The 18,968-nt window shown below is 40.1% G+C and overlaps 1 protein-coding gene across 6 annotated transcripts in view; it reads left to right on the plus strand.

The window, feature by feature from the left end:
• znf536 (zinc finger protein 536) overlaps positions 1–18,968 on the plus strand; it is a 366,331-nt gene that overhangs the window by 44,494 nt on the left and 302,869 nt on the right. For all 6 annotated transcript variants that reach the window (XM_044359969.1, XM_044359703.1, XM_044360131.1 and 3 more), the window contains exon 2: positions 4,185–4,245. The gene's annotated coding sequence lies outside the window, so the exon portion shown is untranslated. The remainder of the gene's footprint in view (positions 1–4,184; positions 4,246–18,968) is intronic.

Here is an 18,968-nt window from a genome sequence, read left to right on the forward strand (position 1 = left end):
CTCTTTAGGGTTAAGCCTCTCTCTTTTGAAAATGAATCTATGCACGTCAGGTTTGGGTGGATTTTGGATACAAGAATTCCAGGCCTGTGAAGACCTTTGTTCACAAGTGTTATGGCCTCATTTCAGTCTCTGTCTGAAACAGGCAGTTTTAGCTGCTGTCTATTTAAGACCCTCCTCCCGAGGAGCCCACTCTGTTCTGATTGGCCAGCTCTCCGAAGCTGCCCCTTGGGAGACTTCTGCTAGCTCTGGAGGCTACATCAACAAATCATGAAATATAGTTGCAGGATTTCACCACTTTTTCACGTTCTTTACTCAAAATGTCAACTTCTAAAATACATCAATACATGTTCAAGCTAGAATCCAATCCAAATATGTGACTGGACAACGCAAACAACACATGGAAAAACCTTAGCAACAAAGGCTATGGAACAGACGGTCGTTTATGGGTGTTTGTGACAAGCCAACTTTCAGCTTGTCAGCAAAATAGAAAAAAAAAGCTGCAAATGAAGCATTTAGAGCAGATTGAAGCCCTGACTTTTGACTCACAGGGAGCATTTTAACATACATTAACCTCAAGCTTTGGAACTTTGACCATGTTAAGCTTGGCTGTCCGACATCCCAGTATGTACATACAGAAAATCATAAAAAGCAAAATATGGCCCCTTTAATGCAAAGCAAATGCAAGCTGCAGTCTAAATATTGCAGCTAGGGTTCTCAAAACAATCATATTCACCTGTTCATCTTCTTTACCGCTTCATTCAGACAGGAATTTCCTCTCCTTCCTCTGTGAGTGATTCAAAGTTCACATCTTCACATTTTCTTTTCTTCTCTCTTCTATGCAGTAAGTACAGCAGCACACATTCCTTCACAGATGCCATGTTTGTTTACTACCGAGGTAAGGGAAATGCTCCGATTAGTTTTAACTAGCCTATATCACCTCCTTGAGGAATGAGATTGAAAACCTCCACCAGTGCATGAGAGTACACGTTGAGGGTGTTAATCGGGGTTGTGCGTTTGCGTTGGCTGGGCCAGGCGTTGTCATTCGCGTACTTGCGTAGAGTATGTTTGGCCTAAAACTATATTTTATTCTGTTTATTTACATGTTTGACTTCGATATTGAATTATTAAAGTCATCAAAGTAAAAAGGCTCATGTATAGGGTCATTTACCATGAGTAAACTATCAGCCAGAACAATACTGTTATCAGTGTAAATCACATTATCAACACAGGAAAATTCAAGGAATGAAGAACTTATGGTTAGTTTTCAAAAAATAGCAAAAACAACTCTTCAGGAACCCAAAGAAAAAATTACTACATGGGATGACTTTTGTGAAAAACAAGTGAAAATGTGATTTATGTACACAGTAATGGATACAACATTTTGTGAAGCTATTGTTTTTATACTAAATTAGATTTGGGCGTGTTTCCTGTTGAAAAACAAGCACAGATGCTAATTTTAGGGCTTTTAGGGCTTGTTGCCTTTTACTGGAGAACTCTTACCATTCTTGATACTGCACTCCAATGGTCTCTGTTTTAGCTACCGAAGAGAATGCTGGTGCACATCAGTGAATACGACCTCTTAGTTGGACAATATGGCCTTGAATGTTTTCAAGATAAATCGTAGATTTTGTTTTCATGATGGCCAGTTAAGAGTACTCCGTTGGTTTAGCATTGCTCTCCTATAACACTGTTGGACTCGCAGAGGACTGTTTAAAAAAGAATCAAAATCGATGCAGCTGAATCAGAAACATCATCGTTTTTAATTCCATGTATTTTTCTTCCACATCAAAACCTGTCACCTACATTACCCACAATTCAACTCCAACACAGCTCAGTCGGAGGTTCAGGTGTGTTATGCTAGTAGCTGCTAATGTAGCCTGGATCTGCTAGCCTCAAGAACACAAGGAGTGGGCTACAGACATCTGCTAACCTCCCTTCTTCCTATCTCTACATCCCCAGATTCTTTTCATTTTCATTTTCAAAACTGTCTTCAACCCCAATTGACGCTGACTCAAGTGACATCACTTGAGGCAATTTATCAGATTTTACACAGCTCCCTCTGGAGCCACAAAAGACACTTTGATGTGTAAAATCAGTGCAGTTCCCCTTTAAATATAGACTGATTGCAGTGTCGACTGAATGTTTGACTTAATATAAATGTTGCAATCAAGAAACAGTACCATTAGATAATTGACTAAATACTGTGCTGATATTTGGTGAACTGAAGCTAAAGAAAATCTAATCATGACCTGATGAGGGAGAGTTTTCAGAGCAGCATAATTACAGTGTTAAATTATAGTAAAAATTCTTTGGTACAGTAAGTGAATTGGAAGAGTCCTTGGAAGAAAACTAAGACAGTACCTTTCTCATTTTCCCTCCAACAATGTTACAGACCTACGATATCAAGGGTGGGTGGTTTATTTTCCACTAGCACCAAAGGCTCAGATGTCTAATCTATTCATCTACTGCGAGACACCAGGACCAAAGGTGCTGCACGTGTGCATGTGAAGTAATGACAGCATGGGCATTACCTGCAGACCAAACAGCTGTAGATAAGCAAGGTGTGAAGCCTCCAGTCCTGGAGCTAGATGTGCTAGATGGGAAGTACCTACTCAGAAAACAACACATCACAAACATATCCCCTTCTCAAACAAACATGTCCCCGTCTCCACATTATCACCTTAGCCTGAACAAAACGTCTCTCTTTGCTCTCCTCTGGATCCATGAGCGCAGGTACCTGAGCTTGTTTGTTAACATCAGCACCAAAGAGAGGGAGAGAGAGAGAGATGGGGGGGAAAAAATCAATCTAATACTGCAGAACTATCAGATCATATGAAATTATGGATTCTTGGTCTGAGCATTCAGCCCTTGTCTGCCGAGCTGTGCAAATCAATTCAAACAGACACAAAGAGCAAACACACGCCGAACGCCACAATAGGAAATTGAAGCGAGCGGAGCCTCCCTTTTTAAAATATGCCGCTACATATTTGTTTTGTGGATTACCATTCTGAAATGAAATTTGAACAGTTACTTAAAATAATATGCAAAAGATATTTCCTGCTTTTTTTTTTTATATTATTCCTCTCCTCCATCCCCCCGTCCTCTTGTTTGTTGGAGGAGTGGGGAGCGGTGGTAGAGGCCACAATGTAAACAGACACACAGAGCTGCTATGATGCTGATTATGTTTCCAAAACATATTTTGGGGCCTTATCCCCATTGCAGGGAGCTGAGTATTTATCCCTTTTTTTGTTTCCATATTGTACTGTTGCTTCTGAAACATTTATGACGGTATCTGAGGCACCGTAAAGGGAGGGCTGTTGTTGGATTTGAGCTTTTCAAGGAAAAAAATCTGTCATGTTAGATGCAGGCAACATTCATTGACATTGGCGGTTAAAAGGCTACCTCGCTCCCAGGTGGGAATCTGCTGTATGAGTAATATGAAGAGCAAATATTGTGAATCGGTGGCTTTAATGTTAAGTATTCTTCTTAGTGGCCTCATTTTCAGCTCTAGTGTTTTCAGCCCTTTTACCAGTTTTCTCTGTGCAGGATGTTATATCAGATTGACAAGGTCCCTTAATTGTATTTCATCTTTGGTGACACCTGAGCAGAATATGTATTAGAAATGCTGTTTGGAATGAAATCAAATTCATGCACCCACTCAATACACCCGCTCAATTGAAGTGCTTTTTTATGAACCAACAGTATCACGTTGCAAAGAGAACAAAAGGCCTCTTGGATTATGTTCCACTGAGCTGCCTTTACACTCCTTTAAACCTTCACCCTTTTATATCTCTGCCTGCTATCTCTGTAGCTCTATACTCTTCTTCTGTAAAGTCACTAAAAATTTATGTCCCACACTTTTTTTTCTCTCCTTACTGTTTTTTAAAGGGACATTGTCCTACTTACCAACCCTTTCAGTATTTCAGCACTGCTTTGTAATGCCCCTCTTCTCCCCAAGGAGCCACTCCATCCTACCTTTAACCCCACTCTACTGCTTTGTCACATTTTTCAAAGAAAGTTTTTGGAAACAGAAAGCACAAGCTGAAAATATGAAATAGCATAGGACAGAATATAGTTCCCACCTGATAATATTCTGCTTTAGCTTCTGTGCATATAGATGTCTGTCTCTTTGCTGCTTTGTGTCTTATCTGCTTTCTCTGTCATGTCCCTGTGTCATTTGACAGGCAACTATTCCAGGTTCACCCATCCTGGCTGGGGATCCCTTGTTGACTAAGCCCATCCAAGGTATCTAGTAAATGATTTCATCTTGTTATGTGAATGTTGACTGTGATATATGTTGGGTTATTTGCGTCTGTTACCAGACTGCTGTCAATCAAATCTGATCAAACCACACCCACGCAGTCCTGATGAAGCAGATTTGTTTAGATTTTGATGGTTAAAGGAATTCTCACCTTTACTGAACAGCTGGTAGCTACAAGGCAACAAGAAACAAGGGTAAAGAGAGGGAGCATATCATAAAGGTCCTCAGCAGGAATTGAGCCAGGGATGTTGCAGCAATGTGGTATGAACTGTAACCATTCAGCTACCAGGCACTTCAAATAATAGCAAAAGATTTATGTTTTTACATTTTGTCATTTGCAGGGTTTACGTTAGCTGGCTTTTTGCTGGTATCATGTGTAGTTGTCCAGCAGATGAAAATATCAATGGCCAAAATGTCCGGTGGGAAATATGCTGATTACCAAATAAATAAATAAATAAATTCATTAATAGCATATTAAATAGCCTAATATTGTGTGACTTATAAGACAACTTAATTATAAACTTATATTAGGCAAAAGTTTGGTTTTGCCACTGCTGTTAAGACATCAAAAAATTGTATTTGGTCATGTGACTAAGCTTGGCAAAAGTCAATGCACACTCCAGCAACAGCCCTGCTCTTTGGCTGGACAACAGTTAACATGACTTTGAAACGACTTTTAAGAAAATACATTTGTTGGATCATACTGTTTGTGTTTTTGGTGTTCTATTGCTGTTTAAATGTCGGCTATTATATGGCTATTCACGTCCGGTAGATGTTCTGTATGGCTGTAATTCTGGAATATTGACAGCCAAAATGGCTGTAAAAAAAAAAGTCTGGTGTAAACTCTGGTCATTTGGGAGACACTTTAATCTAAAGTGACTTACAAGCAAGGAAGTGACTCACAAACTTTAACTCTGATTATTGCCCTTTTAGAAAAATACATAAGATTTGAACCAAAGTTTTAAGGAGCTTTAAGACACACATGTTTTCTAGCTAACCCAAAGGCAAGAATTCTTTCACCAGCTGTCACCAGAACAACTGCGTATCAGCTAACGAGCTTGCTAACTGATGGTTAGCAAGCTAGTTAGCGTGGTTGTTAATAGGACAGGAAGTTCACACTTTTCATTCAGGACACCTATTTGTAACATTGAATCCTGTCATAACTGTCTAAAAGCCATGCTTCTTTGTGGATCTTTTAAATTCTCCAGCAAAGAAGGGTTTAATAAAGCTGGACGGTGCAACAAAGTTTCCTCCATTTTGGACAGCATAGCCCTCTGCTCCCTCAAAGGTCAGCACTGTCAAGATGATTTGCTATTAATGGTTAATGCTGCAGATTTGCATGTCAGAGTTCACCAAAGTTAAACTTGTTGCAATGAATTTGCACAAATTGACTTCATTCCTGCCATGGAATCCACTAATCATGGTGATTCTATCAAAATTCATTTACTTTGTTGCAAAATGTCTCCGTTTTCAATGTTGGGCTTTTGTGCTTCAAGCAGGGAGTGATTTAAAAAAAAACAAAAAAAAAAATAACTAAAGGACACTTTGCTCTCAGTTTTAGTGGTTCTCAAACAAAAAACGACAAGGGAGAACTGCTGACCTCTATGAGGGATATAGTCAGACTGTGGAAGGAACTCAGTGAGGAACTCTTGAACTCAGATGACTTATGGAGCAGACAGAGTCGAAGGACTCGGGGGGAAACCTGTACTTAGTCATCTTTATTTTTTATGTATTTTTGACAAGGTTTTAATCTCTGTTTCTACAGTCTCTGTAAATACGTATCTGTGACAGTTCTGTCTACTTTTATCGGAGTCAAAAATGAGAGCTCCTCAAACAACGCACCTGTGTCCCTTGGCTCTGCTCTATCCTCTGAACTGCTTATAAAGAGGCGCTTTAGGTGGCTTGTTATGACGGCACCTTCTTCCCTTTACAGTGTCTTCTTTTGTGCGTGTGCACTACTGACACTGCATAGACTTGACAATATTTTTAGTTCTCTGCAGACGGGGTGCTGAAAGTAAAATAGTTATAGCTTTAACAGAAAGTGTTACTCTTCAGGTAAGTGTTAGAGTCTCAAAGCTGAAGCAACACAAAAGCAAAGCTGTCAGGTAAGTTTAATCATTTGAGAGTTTTCTTATTGAAAGAGAAAGCAGAGGGGCTTTCTCAGGTGATTTCATTGTTATGTGGGCTTTCTTCAACCTGTTAATACTGAAACTAAACTTGTTGCTCTCTGAAGACGCTATTAAATTAAATACAGCCTGGATATAATGAACACAAATTATTAACACAATAAAGATACATAATACCGGAATAATCACAAAATATCCTGGTGTTGAGTGGCTATAGTTTAAAAAAAAAACAACTTTTCCAACTCATCTGATTCTCCTTATCTCCATCTCCATCTGTGATTAGTACAGATTTAATAAAGGAAATTAACAAAGGATTAAGCTTTGACCTGGATTCAACTCATCATTTAATATTATGAAAAGAATAATATTTTGTACATTCAGTGTCCTAATAATCCTTTCAAGTGAAAACATAAGCATTATCAAACCCTCATGATCACACTCGGCAGTTAAACACCTGTAGTTTGGTTTATTGGTGTGGACCAGGTAAAAAAGATACATCTTTGCTGTTTAGTTTTGGAGTGATTTGTGTTCATACTGGTTTATTACAAACAAACCGATAGCTGTAGGCATGAAGCTACATGGGCTGACAGCTAACTCATTCATTGGACAGTTTTGTTTACTGTCATCTTGAATCATCAGTTTTGGGTATTTTGGTATTGCCCAAGTAGGGAAATCAAATTCAGTCTGGTTGGTATGTTTCACTCACTTTTTTTGATAAACTGCTACGATACACACCTCTGTTTTAACGCCTTTCACTTTCTGATTGATCAGGGAAAATCCCTGCACTCACGTGGTGACAAGCATTTGTGTTACTGAATAATTTTGTATGAATATAGGCTATACATTGCTTACAGAGACTGGGAATCACTTCCTTTACTGTTCACAATCAGCAGATGGATTTAATGGTCAACACGTCCTCATACCAAAACGACAGAATAGGTCTATTTCCAATGACTCCCAAAACGACATATCTGAGTGTTTTCAGCACCATCTATTGGACGGATGGGAACCAGACCACATGGGTCGATCGTACATGCACTCCAGAACAACCCATAGGAGCATTTTCAGAATGACCCATAGGACTGTAATATGTTGCTTCAAAACCGATACAAATCACTGTTATAATAATGATGTTCTATGGTGTGACAAGGCTGTGGTTAAGATATGATTAGGGTTAGGGAAAGATGATGGTTTGGGTTAAAATGACCACTTGAAACGTGGTTTATACTTCCTTAAAGTTATGCAACCTTTGTTGTCATGGCAACAGTAAACACCACAATACTTAGGTTTTTAAAAAAAATGTCCCAATGTTCCCGTTGGAAATTGGAAGCCATTTAACTATTTAGCCATCCACCCAGCCCGCCTCCTCCTAATAAAGCAAAATCAGCTTATCAAGTCTGCATCACTTCCCTGATCATAATTACTACGGCTGCAAACTAAGACTCTCTTTTTTCAGATGGTCCGGGTCCAGTTATTTAGTCGGCACCAGAGTTTGACTGACAGCTGTTGCTAGCTACATTGGCTTTTTAGACGGACTGCAGAAACACTACAGTGATTTCTCTTTGTGTTCAACCTGAAAGCACCATGAGAAAACAGCAGTTCTGCCATTGCAAGCCATTTCTGCCATTGTGTGAACCCTGTTAACAATTTGGAAGCAGCGACCATCCTTTTTTTTAGAGTACAGCATTAAAAAGGAAAAAAACAAAACAAAAACACTCTCAACTGCATGTTCTCTATCAATTACCTTTTTGTGCCTATGCAGTTTAACATCATTCCCCTCACCTCATTTAATATATGTCTTTTGTTGCCTCCTTTTTTCTCTGTTTTTTCTTGCTTTGCCCCTCACCCTACCAACAATCCACCCCCACCCCCCTGCCCTAAGAGCTCTGAAGGGCACCCAGGTGCCCAAGAGGTTGCTGTAATGAGTGCTAATGAGCCCATTGACAACCTCAGTACAGGCTGATTGGTGCTGCCGGCTCTCACCATGCGCTTTACAGAGCACTTCCTGGCACAGGCCACCATCCTGCTGTATCTCTGCCCTGCCATGTCCTCCGTATGAGCTTAATGCGCTTACAGGAGGTGTGGGTTGTGAATCTTTGATGGTGAAACTGTAAGGGTCACACATCTCTTGCTGCAAATGGTTGTGCTTTGAACGGTATTAGATATTAGACAACATAAAAAACATAAACATAAAAAAACATGCAGATTCTTATGTGTACCTGGTTTAGGAGGTGAATCAGGCTATTGTATTTTGCTTCCTTCTGCTTCCTTCCGGTGTCCATTTGTTGGCTTTTATAAATGAGCAACATCAGTCTAACAAGCTAACAAGCTGTATGTTAAGGATAAATAATAGGAATAGACTTATTGTGCGTTTTGACCTACTTCATGCCTTCTGTGGATTGTTAAAGATTTTTTTTTTTTTAAATTGTGGGAACAGGGACATATATGGTGCTTATTAGGGATGTGCAGAGAATCCAGTATTTGTATATGTATCTATATTTGTTGAGGCAGCAAAATTATTTATATTTGTATTTGTATTTGAATAAAAGTGGAAATAGGTTTAAAAATAGTTTTCGTTTTCATTACACTTTTAATTTTAGGATATTAAAGTGTTTATGAAGGAGGTCCCCACACCTTGAATTTGAGGCTCCCAGATCATAGATGACTGCGCTGACTACTGAGCTAAAGCGAGTGCATCGCCAATGTGCAGATAGACCTCTACTTATTTATACACCCATAACGCAGACAGCACACCATGTAACATGTAGGGAAGAACTTCAAAGGCAATAATTACTTTGCACTTTTCATTTACTAACTTTGTGTAAAGGAGAAGGGGAACAACAGGTTATGGAGAGTCCCTTGGGAGCACTTTGCATGTGTCAGTAGCTCAGCTTTATCTCTGGGGAACACCCCCAAATAACGTCCAAATAAGGAAATGTGCGTCATGTAGCAGATGGATGTGACTCCCCTTGTTGAGACTTGTTGATAGACGTAACAGCGGAGCAGAGGAGAGAGACTGAGATAGCGATGTAACCGACCTGCGCGCTGGTATTTGACATGTTTTTGTTTTCTTCCCAAAAACAAATAATTTTTAAAATATATGTATGAAATAAATGTTCATAAAAAACCCACTATTTGTGCTTTGCCAAATAATGTATTTGTATTTGGGCACACCCCGTGTGCCTATTATATCACATTGATTGGCAGTGTGATGATACACTTCATTATGTGATGGTGAATTCACAGTTTACTCAAGTTTTGAAGAGTCAGACCAGAACATGAGCCCACTACACACAGCACATTTTAAATGATTTTTCAGCATTTGCTTTTACAAATGACTATGCTAGCTAGCCTATGTGAGTGATATAGGCAAACAGCTAACAATGCTAGTGACAAGTCAAAGCTGTGTATTCAACATACTGAACATACAGTATGTACAGACAGCTGAGAAGTAGATTATGCTGCACTAGTATTTTGAAAAGCTTCTATAGATTGATACATTAATTTCAAAGTAAAACTGGGTTGTCAGGGTGGAATCCGTAATTGTGAATCCAGCTGCCATCCGTCATGAGTAGCTTTAAACTTTACTGAGCCACCTTTCAAGCCTCAAAATGTGTATGTTTACTTATTCTCGTAAGCCTTTAACATCCTCCAACTGGAGATAACTGAAAAGTCTAATTGATGCATATGTAACATGTCCATATTCTTGTAAATATTTGTAAAACTGCCTGTCCATGAAGGTTCTACATAGTGCTAATGTACTGCAGGCAGAACAGTTGGTAAAAAGTAAAAGCCTGGCCTTTCTCTGTTTTTTCAGTCATTTGATATGCACCCTTGTATAAAGTAATGTAAAATACATCATGCTAGCAATATTTTTTATCTTGTGGAGTTTGAGTGTCCATTGGTTCCAGAGGAGATCTATAGAGCTGCTTGCAGGAGAGCAGCAAAAAGTTCAATAATGACACATCTGCTGCGAATTTGGTCAGAACTGAAAAGATCATATAACCGAGTCCCCGTGCAAAAAAGCCAGAGTTATGCTTCAACAGGTAAGCTGACTCTCTCACAAACTTTGTGTATTCCCTGAAGTACCGCAAGCATGGAATCCACTTTATTAGTGCTTGTCAACGTGGCTAGTTCTGTGATCTGAATTTGATTGCTCACCGATGTCCCATTGTAGTGCTTGTCAGATGAGGGATATTCCTCTCTCTCCATCCCTCCACTCCTCCTCTCCTCCTGTCCTTCCTGTCATCTCTGTGGCAGCAGGAGACATCTGGACGACTGTCACGGTTGACACGGTTGGTTGACGAGCACTGACAAATCCCCACGGACCACAGAAAACAGGAGGAGAGGACTCTTGTTGGTGATGATGTACTGTGTGTGTATATGTGTTTGTTGTTTGCAAGACAATAGTAAGATTAATAGTCCCTGTTAAGGGATTTTCCTTATGTGTACATGATCAAAGACGTTTAATGGACATATTATTACAAATTGATTTTATTTCAATGGTTCAATTTAATGCTTAGAAGAAATGTTTCAGGTCGGCTGTCACAGATGAACTTGGTCTTGATTGGCTACCCTTGCTTAAGAATCATTGGATCCTTTCAGACTGAACTGGTCCGGTTTTACTCATCAGGTTTTCGTGGTTTGCATACACACACCAGCAAGATTTAACACACATCTAAACACCTGTCCCTAATGTCTTTATTACCCCACACATTGTTGGCATCTAGATGCACTGAACACTCATAGTGGTTTGAAGGATTACTGCCCCAGAAAAGCAGCAATTTTATCATATTAGCTCTCCATATTGGCATTTTTGAGAGTTTTAAAAAAATCTGATAACAGCCAATACAAAATTTTACATCAAAACTCCCTCTCCTTTTAGCTCTGTGTTTGGTCTCTACCAACTCCTGAGGGAAATATCTGGCTCTTTAGCTGATAATTCTTTGTAGGTTCCTCACTATGAACAACACCTCTAACATTACACGTTGTTATTTGATAGATTGTTATTATCAAAAATATTGATTATAGCCATTATAAAGACTTTTGACCATGATATGAGCTGAGTAAGATATTTAAAAAAAAGAACTTGTCAGCACTCTCTGGTGGACAAACTATGTAATGGCAACATTTGTTAAATGATTTGAAATCTATCTTTGGCGTTTATGTACTGAGATATCTGAGTTACTTATAAGCAGACATATACACTGACATGTTCTTCTTCTGTATGGTATGCTCGTCAAATTATAGAACTTTACACAACACAGGAGTAATCTTGTTGTCAGCCAGGTTCCAGTATTGTAACAGTTGCCCTGTCTTCCTTATTTAGTTTAAAAGCAGTACACAAGTACACTTGCCAGAGCCATTATTTTTTAGCCAAATTACATTTAAAAACAAAGTTATGAAAACTATAAAAGCTCAAATTGGACACTGACTCTTCTTTGTTTACACAGCACATACTTAAGATTCTGCCTCTACAGTTGTGTTGCTGAAAAAGGGGGTAGGCCTACATCACAATATATTGATACAAAACTAAACATTGTTTTTTTGTCACATTGCTTACAATATGCAGTCTGAGTTAGGAAAATAATGAAGGAATTTAGAGGGATTTTGGGGGAGAAAGGCACATTTGCTGGTTTGGAACTGATTACATTACTTGAATATTCAAAGAAAATATTCCTATCCGTTGTTTATTAGGAAGATTATTTTGTCTCTAGTCATATTTCGGTCTGCAGCATGGGAGTGACTTGTTAAATTTGCAAATATGTATTTTTATTGTCGGATCCGATGGGAATAATGTGAATTCAGAAATAAAGTGGCGGAGGTGGAGCTGCATTGAATGGATCTGAATCAAACCCTCCCCTTGTGGATTTACTGAAATACCCCTCAAAGAAACACAGTTTGTCATTTATAGCCCCAGGCACAGAGTAATGCTGTATAAAGTTGCATTGTAATGACATATAGAAACGGTGATTACAGCCTAATTCAATTGCTCCCTAATCTCATTTCCATAATGGCCTTTATTTGTAACCTCAATTTATTGTTTTCCCAGAAATCATTATACAATTTAGCCCTTAAATCCATTTTGAATATGCGTGCCCACTGTAACAGGCATATGAAAAGATGCACACATAAATATCACATACACCAACATACAGAATGGTACCAAGTGTGAACATACAAAACATACAGAGAGACACACAGCACACACACACACACACACACACACACACACACACACACACACACTGATGGCACTATGGTAATAGATAGGCGGGCCCAGCTGGTATATCTGGTGGCAGCAGTGTGAGAAAAGAGGAGGGTTATAATGTGCAAATATTAATGATCCTGGGTTTGGGACTCTGGACACGCATGCATCTTTGTGTGTGTGTGCGTGTATGTGTGTGTGTGTTTGTGTATGTGTGTGTGCGCGCACGCATGTGTGTGGTCAAGTGCCAGAGGGTGGGATCCAACAGCCTGGATTTAATCACTGGGACCCTTCTCCCTAAGATGACTATCATGATCTGCCAGCTTCACTGAGCTCCTCTGATATGTCTATCCCTGGTGACACAGCTCGATCTGGGCTGCAACGTTTGGCCAAGTCACCAAGATCACCATAAGTCCATGGTAGGCATCGGACCAACCCTGGTCTTAGAGCTCTAACGCTGCCTGTAACCCCGTACAAGGCTTTAGTTCAAATAACCCTCAGTCCCTGCGCGGGGGCTGAGCTGCTCTTCGAAGGGTGTGTGTCGGGGATTTCAGCGACTCCGGGATGAAAGATCGTCTTGCTACTTTTTCCAGAGTCTTTGTGCATGACAGAGCTTGGTGTATGATATCTGCTGTGCAATTTCTACATGGATAACCTGCTCTCTCTCCCTCTCTCTGAGGCACTGTGAGGAGCAATCATGCGAGACTGATTCCTGTGCTTTCTTAAGAGGATATATAATACAGTTCACCTCTGCATACTTCTGCTGCTGAGAACCTTTTGAAAAGACTCTTCGACAGCAGCCACCGAGGAGGATCATGTTCTATAGAAAAGAGCAAAATCAAGCAGAACAAAATGAAATAATATAGAAACAGAGAGAAAAAAAAGAATAGAATAGAGGTTTACTACAATAGCCACTGCTTATCTCTTATACTTACCTGTGGCACTGCTATGATATAGACAGACATTCTGTCCTATCAAATCCAGGTGATAAATCATTGGTCAGTTAACACATTACTGTGTCACTATTAATAAGTTCTAATCATTTATATCTTTTTATTATTTCATCATGAGATGACAAGTGAAGTACAGGCTTTCGAGGCCCCAAAACCAGCTTTAAGACAGGAACGTGCTTTTTATGGCTGCACTGTGTATGCAGTATGTATGAATGTGTACACATCTTCAACCTTTCTGTTTTGAAACCACCTTTTGACAAGACGTTGGATCAACCAACCAGCTTGTTTGATGTGTATGGGCTACATGATGAATTGTTGCAGTTGTTGAGAGGTGTACAGAGTGAATGTCTATCTTCACAGAACTTACCACAAAAAAGTGAACCTTACATTGCGTTCAGAGGTAAATGTTGTCTGGACCTGATCCACATCCAAGAGATAAGATAAGAGGTTTTGTTTCAAACCTGCATTCTGACATAAAGATGGATGAATCAGTGAGCTTGTTTGATGTGCAGCATGATACGTTGTTGAGATTTAGGAGGTCTGCATGTCGGCTCCTCTGCTGCTCTGTTCCTACGGATCACCCTTTAATGTGTTGAGCTGCAGAGTTTATGTGTATCTTTGCCTGAACTTACCACATAAGAGTGAACTTAAGTTTTGAACTTGCACACCCAAGTGTACATATAAACTAGTAGTTTGGAGACGTTAGTGCTGCTGTTTCTTTTATTTTGTATGGATGCAAACAAATGATTTTATTTTTGTTTTGAAGCCATCCTTTGACAAAATGTTGGATCTGTCAATCAGCCTGTTTGATGCGCAGGGCCACATGGGTTGCTGCAATCTGGGAAGTGTGCGTGTCTGCTTATCTGTGAGCTTCTCTAACCTCCAGATACCCGTGACACCAGTCACTCTGTAGAGCTGCAGAATTTCTTTGTCTGTTTGCAGAACTGTAATTTTGGTGTTATCACAAAAAGGTCAACCCAGCATTGTAATTAGACGTCTACATTTGCTAGATGTTATCATAGACTGTAAAAAAATATGGACGTAGTCACCTTGACATCACCTGTTGGTTTGTGGACTGCAGTTTTGAAGGCTAGAATTTAGTGATTTGACCATCGGCATCTTGGGTTTGACCGTCACCATGTTTGATTTTTGGAGCAAGAAGTGACCATATTTGGACGAGAGGGTGGAGCTGATTATAGCGCTAGCTGCGAGCTTGGTTAGCACGGTGCATTTACAATCTATGGTTAACAGTGATAATGCTAAACCTAATTTCTGCTAGCAAAAAACAGGCCTGAAACCATTAAAACACAATGTACTCACTGCAAAAAATGAACATCTGACTCCTTAGAGGATCTTTTATCACAACCAAATGCTGAACAAGACTTTTTTAGATGACCAAAATATTACAGTTAACTTTAATGAACTGAAAACACACTGTGAAATAGCAGCAGCTACGCTTATACTCTGTGAATCTGGGGTTACACCATGGTTGCGTTATGTAATCATTGTTGTCGCCATGGCAGCGACTTGTCAATCACAAGGTAGCCATGCCCTCAAGCAAAGCAGCTGCTTTATCATCTGTTTTACGCTAAATGGGACCATAATTTACAAAATGAAAATCATGATGCATTGAAGAAGACTTGATACTAGCGATTGACACCACCTTTCATAAAGCCATGATTATTCAAAGCTCCGTCAGACACTCAAGCTGATTATTCAAAATATTCAATCTGACAGGGCTTTGAATAATCGATATGGCTTTATGAAAGCAATACAGTTAGTTACGTGAATAAACATTTACAAAAGAGTGGGAACGTTTTATTAAAAATATTTAAACAACACAAAAAATAGCAGCGTCTCCTTTATTCAAGCAACTGCTCCCTTTTAAAAGTCAATATCACAACATCATGTTCCGTTTAACATAATTATTTTATGTTAAATATCACAATTTAAATGGTAACTACTCTTACGGAGCGCAGAGCAAAGTTTTGGTGAGCAGGCATATGGAGAACGGAGACGCGCCATGTCAGATCCACGGGAAAGAGACGTTAAACTGGTTTGTAAGTAAGGATTCAGCAGGTGGACATGCCTCTTCACCAGGAACATCTCCAAATGTAGTTACAGTAGGAGCATTTATTCACTGACAGATAGCCTAAACTGCACACTGACGTTCACAGCTAACATTAAACTGCTAACTTCATATTCTCTGCTCTCGTCTCACTCTCTCAAACACACTCGCTATGCACACAACCTAACCCACTCGCCCCCTTTATGCCCCATCTATTCCGGCATTGCCATGGCATGTGTGAAAAGGCGCAAGACGGAAATGTTCCTGAATGTAACTGCATGTGTGAATAGTGAAAATCACTAACGGTGTGTGAAATGTTATCCCAGTAATTTACCAGGAACTATATGTGAAAGAGGGTTTATATTGTGATCAGACGTCTGCGTTGTCCAGACGTAAATAGGCAAAGCGGGACAGCTGAGGGCAAAAAAAAGAAAGAATGAAGAAATGCAAAAAGACAATTGATATTTCCGGATCTGTCATGAACCTTGTAACATAAAATCCTCCTGGTCTGGATTTCAAAAATAACCCTGTGTTGAAGAGTGATGTTACAATACACAGAAATATGTGATGTATACCATGCAAGGTAAAATAGAGTGGGTTCACATTGTCCTCCAGCATATTTGATCAGAGATGGTTACAATTAAACATCCTGGCACATTCTACATACACACACGCACACACACAGCACAATGTCACAGATTCAGGCACCGCTTGGCCACCAGACGTGGGCCACTGTTGCTGCCGATTGGTTGGAGTTCTGTCAGATAGCCAAGCTCTAATGGAAACGCTACAATGCAGCCAAAGTACGGGAATCATTTCAGTGATAAAGTTATATGTTCAGCCTAGAACAACCAGTGGAGATAATGTTTGGCCTCATTATAATTCTCACCATGTTTAAACAGGCGGCCGCAGAACGCAAACAAAAGCAGATGAAATTTGAAAAGTATTATCAATATTGCAGATAGTGGATGCCCTTTCCAATCACAAGCTGCATATCTCTCACGGCAAATATATGGTTGAGTAGTTCATTCGTTTCTATTAGGCCCCTTGTATGTTTCCCTGTGGCTCATATATATTTATGCAGAATTGATGAAAAGGCCAAACAAGCTACCATTAGATATGGGTTGAATTCACTAGCCTGGCCACGCTAAAGGTACATTTAAAAGGCATTACTCTGCAGTGACGGATCTCTCTCTTTGTTCTGCTCTTTCCGTGGGACCATTCCTCATGCAGACCACAAGCCAGCTTTTTTTTGTTGCTTTATAGTACAGTTAGAGTATGCATAAGATGTGTGTATGTGTGTGTGTGTGTGTGTGAGAAAAAAGGCAAGAGTGAAACTGACATAAAAGCAGACTGTACAGTAGCTGCATACACGCATGCGTTTCAAGGCATTTTAGTTAATACTGAGGTTATATAGTGTATGCAGTATTTACCTGTATGCATGTGTGTGTGACTGTGTGTACACCCATGCATGTGCCACTGTGTGTGTGTGTGTATGCATGCACGTGGCGGCGTCTTACAGTGCAGTCTTGACTCTGCACGCCACTCCATGTATTCTTCAGCTCTGTTAATAGCTGGCTGCTGGAGCAAAATAATTGTCATTTTCCAGCCAGTGGGTCTAAAGTCATACAACATAATGAAATGTATAAAAAAGAGGGGGAAATGGCAGACAGGAGGCATGCTAAATCAAATGTAGAGAGATCTGAATAATTTAAGGCACAGGAAGGCGAGAGGAGGAGGAGGAGGTGCAAATGGAAAGATGGTGAAAAGTATCATTTAGGTTGACAGCGCTATGTGCTAATGTGTGTGCATCTATGAGGGCAGTGCAATATCCAGGGTAATGGTGAATAGAGGAATAAATATGAAAATATAAGGGGCGGCGATCTGTGTATAGTGATCACCGTTGGCTGTTAAGCAAGTACAAATTTGATGACTTTGTTCACTGATTGATTGATTGATCGATTCGCTCATTCACCTGCCTTCAGTTATCTCCAGTCTATATCCCTGATGGTGCCTTCACTGGCAGGTGTGTCTGTAACTAACACATTAACTAACCAGGCCAGAGCACTCAGTGTCCTCTGACAGCCTGTCATTTAAGCTCTGCTGCCAGAGAAAGGTAGAAAATAGCAGGGAGAGGAGGGAGGGAAAACAGAGGGAGGAGGGGGCAGGGATTAACATGTAAAAGAGAAAGAAGGGGGTTAGAAAGAAGGAGAGAGGAGAGAATGGAGGAGAGAAGGAAGAGATGAGAGAGTTCAGAGAGGAGGAGGAAGAGGAAGAAAGGGGAAGTGATATGCTGTTATGAGGGGGGCTTGGAGGGCCAGCGAGGACAGAGGAGGCTGACCTTGTACAAACGGCCCACTCTGACACACACAAACACACTTTGGCACACACACACACACACACACACACACTCACACAAAAAAAACATACAATTGGAGATCAGGTGGAGCGGGGCAAATACAGGATTCTGGGCACGAGCCGCAGGTAAAGAATATTGAATACTTGGCCATCTTTTCAAACTGTATTTCTCTCTTTTTTTTGTTTTCCCTCTCTGTCTCTCCCTCCCTCTCTTTTTTCATGCACACATACACACACATACACACACTCGTAAATCCCTGATTACCATGTTGTACACCTGTCCAACATTATGATGGTATCTGGCACAGACTGCAGTTGTCTCTAGAAAAGGTACAAAGGACACACACACATGCACAAACACACAGCGACTAAGGACACACTTTCTGCAAGGACATTGTGTGTTTTCACATTTATCTGAGCATGTGCCTGATTGCGTCTGTGTGTGCACATGCTTGCATGTTTGCGTTTAAATTGTATATGCATGTGTGTTTGTGTGTGTATGTGTAGGGCCTGCAGAGGCCTGTCTAATGGAGACACAGTTTTATTGTGCGTCATGCAGGCAGGCAGACAAACAGTTTGCCAGTTTTTCTGGAGCTGAGCTGGGCTGCAGCTGGTGATGAGGTGGAGCCAGCATGTAGTCAAGGCTGACATATACCATCCACTGGTGACAGCAGCGTCAGGGATACACACACACACACAAACACACTGAGGAATACATACTCAGACACATACACATGCACTGACCCGTATAGGTACACTACGTACCAAGATATGTCTACTGCAGAAGGATACTTAAGATATACTTATCAAAAATACGGTCTGAAGTGTTCAAATGAAAGAATGACAGGTTGAATTGATTACCACAGTTCCCTATCATCTAAACTCAGTTTTTACGAGTGGTATATTTCAGTTTATTACAACAAAAAATGTCACGTCCTGGGATGAACTTCAGTATGACTGTTGGACTGTAAATCACAGATGGTGTTGCTTCTCA

The sequence above is a fragment of the Thunnus albacares genome, chromosome 1, assembly GCF_914725855.1.
Source record: "Thunnus albacares chromosome 1, fThuAlb1.1, whole genome shotgun sequence".
NCBI lineage: Eukaryota > Metazoa > Chordata > Actinopteri > Scombriformes > Scombridae > Thunnus > Thunnus albacares.